Raw genomic sequence first — 9645 nt, 5'->3', positions numbered from 1 at the left:
AAGTGTGGTAGGCCCACAGAGCCATCCTCATCACTGCCCTTTGGGGATGTCACCAATCTCAAAACTTCCAGTTCTAAGAAGACCTGCCCTGGGATTCTGAGACTGAGTCCACTGACTCGAGGTGATGGGGGTGTGCTTTCCCACCAGACCAGGGCCCCATGCTGGTCCACACCTCTTCCTGTGGTATGTGGGGGTGGGGTGGGGCCAGGGCTGGCTGGATCCCAGTATCCCTCCCAGATCATTCCAGAAGGACCACTGCCCTTTCTCACCAGCGTTTTACAGTTTTTTAAAGAGAAGCAATTTACAATGAAACATAGATTTTGTGTGTATATTGGCTGGTCTTTTGACACATTCATACACTTGTTAACCTCTGGTAAGATATAGACCATTTCTATCACCCATAAAGTTCCCCATAAAGTGCCCCTTTCCAGTTACTCCTGGTCCAGTCACAGGCAACTACTGTTTCAGCTTTTCCTGCGTTAGATTATTTTGCCTATTCTAGACCTTCACAGCCAAAGAATTGATGCTTTCAAGTTGTGGTACTGGAGGAGACTCTTGAGAGTTCCTTGAGAAGATCACACCAATTAATCTTAAAGGAAATTGACCTTGAATGTTCATTGGCAGGACTGATGGTGAAGCTCTAACACTTTGGCCACCTGGTGCAGAGAGCCGATTAGTTGAAAAAGACCCTGACGCTGGGAAAGATTGAGGGCAGGAGGAGAAGAGGGCGACAGAGGATAAGACGGTTAGATAGCATCACTGACTCAACGGGCAAAAGTTTGAGCAAACTTCAGGAGGAGCCTGGCGTGCTGCAGTCCATGGAGTGGCCAAGAGGCAGATGCAACTAAGTGACTGAACAACAGCAAGACCCTCACGTACATGGAATCAACTGCATGTTCTCTTCTCTTCGGCATGGTATTGGGCTTCACCCACAGCCATGTGGGTGTCAGCGCTTCACTGCCTCCTCTGAGCAGTTAGTCCATCCATTCTCCTGTGGCTGGACGTGTGGGCTGTTTCCAGTTCTCTTCTATGATAAATGAAGCTCTATGAACATTCATGTGCGAGTAACTGAGTGCACAGAAGTTTTCATTTCTCTTGGGTAGATATCCAGGAGTGAAATTAATGAGTCATGGTTTAAGTGGGCGTAGCATTTCCCCTCCTACCAATAGTGGAAGGGAGTGCTGGTGTCATCAGCATCTTTATTTTTTGCAGTCTGGTGGCTCTGCTCTGACGTTTGAGTGTGGCTCCAGTTTGTATTTCCCCAGTGGTTTATGATAATGAGAACTTCTTTTGAGTTCTTACTGGCCATTCATAGAGATACTTTTTTGACCATAGCTTCTAAACATTGATATGTGTTTATCTTCCTTAATAAGCACTATAGCTTGTTAAACAGGCATTTACCACATGAATTGAATTTTTTGCTCATCTTTCAGTGACAGTTATCAAAGATAGATGGATAGGAATTGATCTTTGACAAGAAGCAAAGTCATGTGTTTTCGTCCAGTTATTCCGAATTCCCACTCTCTGGGTTTCTGGCCAGTGCTGTGTGTATGGTGCTCTTTCTTTTTATTTTTTTGGCCACACTGTGTGGCTCATGGGCTCTTGGTTCCCTGAGCAGGGGTTGAACCTGCACCGCCTGCACGGGAAGCGAACAGTCTTAACCACTGGGCCTCCAGAGAAGTCTCTGTCTGATGTTCTCGAAGAGAATTCTGATGCATCATAGGACTGAGAGGACCCCTCTGCCTGAAAGTGCAGAGGTGTGTTGGGGGAGGGAGCAGAAGTGCAGAGACTGCAGCTGAGAAGAGGGAGGAAATGACGCACACAGCCTCGAGGGATGGATTCTTGCCTCCTGGAGAATCGTGGCACCAGAGAACTTTCTTTCAGTTTCAGGTAGAATCCTATATTTTCGATGGAGAGCATCATTTGTTAGCCCCCCTTGGCAGAGGTTCCTTGGAGCCAGAGAACAGCTCCGAGTCCCTAGGAAGCTCAGGCCCTGGTGCAGCCCAGCACGGCCCTTGTCTCTTCCCTGCCCAGTCGGGATGAAGACACGGAAGCCAACCTCGGTTCCATTTTCTCAGCTGCTTTTCCTCCTTCTGCTGGTGCTGCACCTGTTCCTGGCTCATTAGCGTCTCACTGTGGGAGGACTTTGCTGAGACACTCAGGACTGTCACCAGCGGACCTTAGGAGAGGCCCCAGGGCAGGAAAAGGAGAAGAAAAACAGGAAAAGAAGCTGGGATGGGAAAGGGAGTGGGGGAGGGGGGGACTGAGAGTCGCTGTGGAGTGTTCCAGCCGCAGTCCTGCGCTGCCTGGAGGGTCGTGAGAAAGGGAGACCTAGGAGCCCGCATCCCCTGGGACTCCACTCCACCTGTAGGCGCTGGATTAGAACACGTGGGGGCAAAAACTAAACGAACAGCAACAGCCGGGTTAGATGGTTTAGAACCCAGACGGCTGTCCTGAAGCCCGCCTTGTCTTCTGTGTGTGTGTGTGTGTGTGTGTGTGTGTGTGTGTGTCGGGGTGGGGGGGTCAAGTTATAAATGTCGGCCCCCCACCCCCACTTCTGTGATGGGCTCAAACCGCCCTCTGTTCCTGTAGAATAGAGTGCCTTCTTCCGCCTCACCTGACCTGGAAACTGCCCCCAAAGCGGCCGTTTCCAATATGCTGAGACGTGTCAGAGAAAAGAGGTTGGAGAATCCGGGCGCCACGCGGAGGGGCGTGGGTAGATGGCGCCGAGAGGATGGTGCTGCTGGGGTGTGCCCGCCCGGAGCCAGGAAGGATTAGAGGGGCGAGGAGGGAGCCCGCGGGGCCGGAGAGACAAAGCCTCTTTGCGCGCCTGCCACGGCGAGCGCCCGCCCGGCGAGAGGGGCTGTGGGAAAGTGCCGCAGCCCCGGGCCGCCCGGGCCTTTGAGCCGCGGTGAAAGCGGCCTTGGCGGGGGGCCGCGGGCTGGCACGGAGGCGCTCTCCCAGGCCCCGGGCACAACCTTGGGCCAGGGCCCACTTCCCCCGAGAGGAGCTTGAGCAGCCTCACGGAGGGGGACTAGCTCCCCGGCCCCTGCAGGGTGGCCCAGAGCCCTGGCGAGATAACTGCGCGCCCCATTTATTCAGTAGCCTGGGAGCACGGGGTAGGGTCCCAGAGGCCGGTATCGAAGGGACTTGAGGTCCAGGTCGAGCTCTATGACCCCACTTCACAGAAGGGTAAACGGAGGCCCAGGGGCTTCCGTTTTGTGGCCAGAGCTCTTGGTGGAGGAGCTGAAACGCTGGTCCCCGGGGTCCCTGCTCAGGGCGGCACGCCAGCGGCCTGGAAGGGAAGGACGGAGAAGGGATGTAAGGCAGGCTGTGACCCGGTCAGGGTGCGTCCAGGCCTGAGCCCCGCGGGAGCCCTGGGCACGCTGGCGTCTGGGGCAGGTGGAGGGGCAGCCAGGACCACAGGCAAAGTGAGGCATCAGAGGGGGCTGTGGAGACCTCCTCACCTCTGCGCTCTGACCTTTGCATAAACTGTTCTTCACAGCTTTCCCGGCTTCTGGAAGATTTTAACTGTATCCCATGGACTCAGAACTGGAGGATTGCCAGGGACTTGGGGGAGTTTCTGTGGGCCAACCTCCCACCCGGTATGGGAACCCACTCTGGACCCGCCCCCGTCATCCCTGAACCCCTCCCCCCTTTTTAAAATTGAATTATAATGAGCATGCAACAGCATATTAGTTTCAGGCATACAACACAGTGATTTGACACTTTCCTACATTATGCAGTGATCACCACAGTAAGACCAGTTGCCATCCATCACCACACACGTTACAATATCACTGACTCTTTTCCTTGTGTGGTACTTTACATCTTATGACTGATTTCTCTTATAGCTGGGAATCTGTTCCTCTAAAGAGCCTTCATCTATTTAATCCATCCCTTCCTCTGTAACTGTGAGTCTTCCCGTTTTGTTTTCTTTTTCAGATTCCAATATAGGTGAAATTACATGGCATTTGTTTCTGACTTATTTCACTTAGTATAATGCTCTCCAGACCCATCTCTGTCGCCGCAAGTGACAAGGTCTCATTCTTTTTTATAGCCGAGGAATACTCTGTTGTGTATGTAAATCGCAACATCTTTATCCATCCATGATCCGTGGACACCTGGGTTGCTTCCAAATCTTGGCTGTGCTTGAAGGTTCTGAAGAGAAGGGGGCAGAGGCAACCCCGAGTCAGGCAGGACCACGGGTGTGGACCCAGCTGCGCAGACAGTCCTGGTGCCCTCCACACGCTCCTGGCAGCCGAGCTGAGGTTGTGGTGGGAAGATGTGGGGGGGAGATTGTGGTTCTCAGGAAAGTGGAAGTGTTGGTCCAACCACTGACTGTACGCTGCGTCTCTAAGACCGGGAGGGACTGGAAGTTCCCTGGAGAAGCAGGTGATATAAGGATGTGGAGGCACAGAGAAGGTGACGCGACGCGGCTGGGAGGAGGGCTGGGAGGTGTGTGTGTGTTTGTGCACACAGGGAGGACACACGTCTTTGCAGGGCAGCGGCGCAGAGCGGACATTTTCGCGAATAAAATGCTGAAGAAACACATTAGTGCTGCAGAGTCTGTGCTCACTGTGGCTGCAAATAAACGCTGTCTGGACTCCTGTGGTAACACCCAAAATCACTTCCCAGGTGTGAAGTGTGGGGAGATGAGGTTTAGCCTTGGTCTTTTCAGCCAGAAGCAAGCATCTCCCTCTGTTCAGGGATGTGAGTCCCACATCACACTGAAACCCACACTGCATCCCAGGACCTCAGAGCTGACGGGCCTGCTCCAGATGGCCGCCCGCTCTGAGAGGGGTGTGTCTGGGATTTCAGTGCACAGATTTGTATGCAAATTATTTGTTCTGTGTTTACATCTACCCTCGTACTTTTGGTGGTCTTCCATTGAAAGATTAAGTCTCAGGCACAGTTTTAAATGACTGTCACAAGATACCTCATTTAATCCTCTCAGTATCCTCAGAAGTAGTCTTTCAAGTGGGAAAACAGGCTCAGAAGATTGTCTTGGAAGGTCAACACCATCTAGAGGGAGGTGGTGACCTGCAAGTTAAACCTTGGCCTTGGTTCAGGTGGTAAAGAATCCACTGCAATGCAGGATACCCAGGTTCGATCCCTGGGTTGGGAAGACTCTCCTGGAGAAGGGAATGGCAACCCACTCCAGCATTCTTGCCTGAGAAATCCCATGGATAGAGGAGCCTGGTGGGCTACAGTCCTTGGGGTCACAGAGAGTCAGACAGGACTGAGCGACTAACACACTCTGACCTGAATCGAAGTTGAATGCCGACTCGCTGTGCTGGCAACTCTCTCCCACCCCTCACCCCTCCCTGGACATAATTTTCCTGGTTAGACTGGAGTCGGATCTCCTTCTTTTCAAGTCAGTCTCGACTCTCTGTGCACCCACCCAGGACACCTTCCTTTTTTAACCATAGCCCAACAGTGTCACAAAGCCCCTGAGATGCTGTCCTGCTTATTAAGATTCAGATTTTACGTCCTCGGGGGAAAAGTACAATACTCGATCTTCCGAGAGAGCGGTGGGTATGACTCTCCTGTGTTATTCCGTTGAGGCCCACAACACCGCCTGGAGTAGGGGGAGCCTCGTGGGAGCCCCTCTCACTGGGGGACAGGAGGCCCTCTCTGGGCTGCAACTGCTTTGTAGGTTCTGATAGATTTTCCGGAGAAAGACATTATTCAGCCGGGACTCTGACCTCTTGTGAGGCGCTGTGGTATTTGTCAGCTATGTGGCCTTTGCTTGGCGGTGACGTTATTAGCTAGCCCGGCAAGACCAGAAGGCTCCATCTATTACCTCTCAATAAGGCGTTTTCATCAGTTTCGATGTTTGGGTCATTTTTGTTGTGAAGGGAAAATCACTTCAGCAAGTTTATTCCTCGCTCAGCAAACAAAGATCCACCAAATATATCACATTTAAGGCAGAGATGGTCACAGTTCAGGAATGTTTTGCAGTCGAGTTCCTTCTAAACTGAAAACATTCTTTCAATACAGAGGATTCCTATGAGAACTGTAAAAGCCCTACCCACATAGTCCCCCCTTTTGAATGGAGCCTACTGAAGGGTTATTAAAATTTTACCTTTTTGTCAATAAAGTTCTTCATGGGACGTTTTTCTTGCTGCATTTTAATGCAGTGTTCACTGCCCAGATGTACGAGGGAGGAGACAAAAAGGCCATTTAAAGCCCTGGCTCTAGAATAGCCCTATTATGCATTTAATTGAATCAAGTGACACCCATGGTCTGTGCTGTGTGTGGACATAGTTTCAGCTGTAGGTGGCTGTCACCAACCCACAGAGCCTTAAACCTGGGGCCACGGACACAACGTTGATTCCGAATCTTACTTCAGTGAGGGTGTCTACTAAGGAAAGTCACACACGCAGTGTTTTATAACAGCTGATTCTAATTCTCTAAATTTTGAGCAGTTCATGAGAAACTTCCCTTTTTGTATTAATATAAATGATTCCATTTTTTAAAAAAAGTTTCAAATGTATAGATGACACTACATTGAATATTTGGAAGTGTTTTCTTGAACAGTGAGACTTTTTAAGCTCCCCCTACAACCCCCGACAATACTTGAAGCAAAAACGATAGCTTTTTACTATTGGCTTTGCAACTGATTGATTGAAACTGTATTTTTCTAAGGTACACTTATTATTCATTCTCTAGACTAAGGACAAGTTAGTCAGCTTCCCAACTAGGGTTGACGCTTTCATATTATTCTTAAAAGCTACATTAAGTTAGACCCCCGAAGAGCCCTCCTGCTTGGTGGAAAACAGCAAGAGTGGCCCGGCTTGAATGCAGGGCTGTGGAGACCCCGCTCACAGACCACCGACTTTCAGCCTCACCTTTGGGAAGAGAGGGAATCAACGTTAGAGCAGAGACCTTGGTTCGGAACGCTGATTTCCAGACCTCGGGTCCTGCGGGCACTTATTCAAACAGGGAAGCTGGACATCACCCCGGAGTGTCCGTTCAGCATGTCTGCCCCAGGCCCAAGGACCTGGACTCATCCAGGCCCCCAGTGAGGCTGCCGTTGCTGGACCAGGGAGCCCACTCTGAGAACCACCATGCTAGGGTCAGGGGGTGACTCTGGGGGTCAGCAGGGTCAGGACACTCAGGCTGCTTCCATTCAGCCTCCTGCAGGACGTGGGTTTAAACAGACATCTGGGTCCATTCGTGCTTGATGTTCCCCGCAGGGGACACCCCTATGACAGAGGTGCTCCCAGTGACCTGCCTGGCTCCCCCAGCAGAACCCAGTGAGGACTTGGTAGGAGGAGCCAGTGAGTACAAGCTGCCCCTGAGACCACACAGAGGCCACTTGCTGTCTGTGAACAGCCAGACAGGCCCTGTGTTCCCCAGAGCCTCTGAGGACATTTAAAATACTTTCCTCTGCCTCAGTTTAAAAGGAGTAGTGCCTGCCTCTCCCAGGACACAATCGGGGGGATAATTTTTTAAAGAGCTACTTCCCTGGTGGCTCAGACAGTAAAAGCGTCTGCCTACAATGCAGGAGACCCGGGTTCGATCCCTGGGTGGCGAAGATACCCTAGAGAGGGGAATGGCAACCCACTCCAGTATTCTTGCCTGGAGAATCCCATGGACAGAGGAGCCTGGCGGGCTACCATCCATGGGGTTGCAAAGAGTCGGACACGACTGAACGACTTCACTTTTCGCTTTCCTCCCAGGACAGCAGAGTCTGTTCCTAGTTTCCAATCCGAGGTCTCCAGCGGGTCTCACTCAGCGCTGATCATTCCTCTTCCCCAAAGGCAGCACCGGAGGGGCCGTGGGTCCTCCTCTGCCAGGTGGGGCATGATGGCTGCCTCTCCCATAAGCTGGCTGCAGGGTGGAGCACCAGGTCTATAAGACTGCTTACTCACTGACCGACCCTGTTCCCTGGGTGCTCACCCTGCCCTTGGCATGCCCCTCAGCAAGGGGAACACGGGGGGTGCAGGGGGTGACCAAGCCATGGCTCTTTTCTCACGGAAGCCCACACCCCGCAGACAGGCCAAGAAACACGGCCATCGTGTCCAGCACTCAAAGAGTTTGAGGCCAGGAAAGAAAACTAGGGACCAGGCAGAGGACATGGGGGTGGAGGGCATCTTTCAGGAGGGGGGCCCGCAGAGCACCTGGGGAAACACCCGCCAACCCAGTTGTGAGTCATGGTGGAGGTCAGTAGGGCTGACGTCATGAGAACACGGGGAGGGAGGCGGGAGGGAGGAGACAGGTCAGGAGGGACCAGGGGTCGGGAGGAGCACGGAGCTTGGCGCAGTGGGACTGGGATTCGCCCTCCGCAGGGGAGCGGGGAGTCTAGGGCTGCGAGCAGCTGTGCGATCCCCCGGCATTTGGGCCCCAGGGGACCTGGCTCCCGGGAGCGAGGAGGGAGCTGGTCATCTGGGCGCGACGGCCGCGTGGACGCGGCTGGGAGGAAGGCGCTGGGGGTTGTGGTCAGACCTGGGGGCTGTTGGGCAAACAGACTGCGTCAGGACCCAGGAAGAAGTGTCAGGAAGAATTCTGGGGTTTCCAGCTGAGGAAGGGGTGATGCGAGTTCCCACTGCCTAAGCTGGAGCACGTGTCGGGGGGCGCATCAGGGTGGGAGGACATGGACCGAGGGTGCAGGGAACCGGGGGTTTGGTCTCGGAAGCCTTTGGACATCCAGGCGAAGCATCCTGTGCGAATTTAGGGAGGTTGGGACTAAACTGGGGAATTGGGGGCTTACAGGTGGCATCCGGAGTCCTGGAGCTGGAGGCCATGGAGGCGGGACCCCGGGCCTAGGAAGGTCAGGGGTCAGGAAGAGGCGCGGCCGGCATGGAGGGACCCGGAGCCGCGGGTCTGAGCACCCACTAGCCCTCATCCTTTAAGGGAACCTGCCCCGTCTCCCTGGCCACTGCACCAGGTGGGACACAGCACACACCCTCTTTTCCCGCTCTTAATGGAGGTGCTGCCATCGTTTACTGGGTGGAACTGGGTTCACCTTGGAACGTAGCAGTGCCGAAGCCCAGGTCCTCTGGCACATCCACGGATTGGAACACCCGAAGTTGCCCTGAAATCACCATGGAAATGCTGCGGGCCACCTGCACTTACCTGAGTGGAGGGGGCAGCGCCTACAAGAGACTCTGAAGGCACGACAGAGGGGCTACTTCTCAACACTTTCTACGTGAGAAAAGAAACGAGTGTAATACATTTTTTAGACTTAACAAGCACAGGAAGAGAACAAATCCTTTCAGTCAGATTGAAATTTATAGGAATTTGGCAAAGGAAAAACAAAGTATCCAAATACCTTAAAAATATTCCCACCAGAGGAGGCAAAAAAATCAACCTTGAAATAGAGAAAGGCTAATGAACCGACGTGCAGAGCTCCTCCCGCCACATGTCTGTCTACATCCTTCATGGGCGATGGGAGAGCCGGCTGGCGACCAAAAAACTTGTCTGGAAAGGCAGACTGCACCAGAGGTGAGATCCAGGCAGACAGCTCCAGGCAAGCAGAAGTCATAGAGTCCTTCCTTCCCCAGGAGCCCATGGCGAGCTGTATCATGGCGGTTACGGCTCCCACGTTCCCCTTTAACATCAGCATCAGCACAAACTGTTGTTGTTGATGGGGTTTCCCAGAAGCAAAGCCCGACTGGTGCTCTGGATCTCCATTCA

This window comes from Capra hircus, chromosome 9 (assembly GCF_001704415.2).
Source record: "Capra hircus breed San Clemente chromosome 9, ASM170441v1, whole genome shotgun sequence".
NCBI classification, from domain to species: domain Eukaryota; kingdom Metazoa; phylum Chordata; class Mammalia; order Artiodactyla; family Bovidae; genus Capra; species Capra hircus.
The sequence above is the reverse complement of the archived record's forward strand: the minus strand, read 5'-3'. Positions refer to the sequence as shown.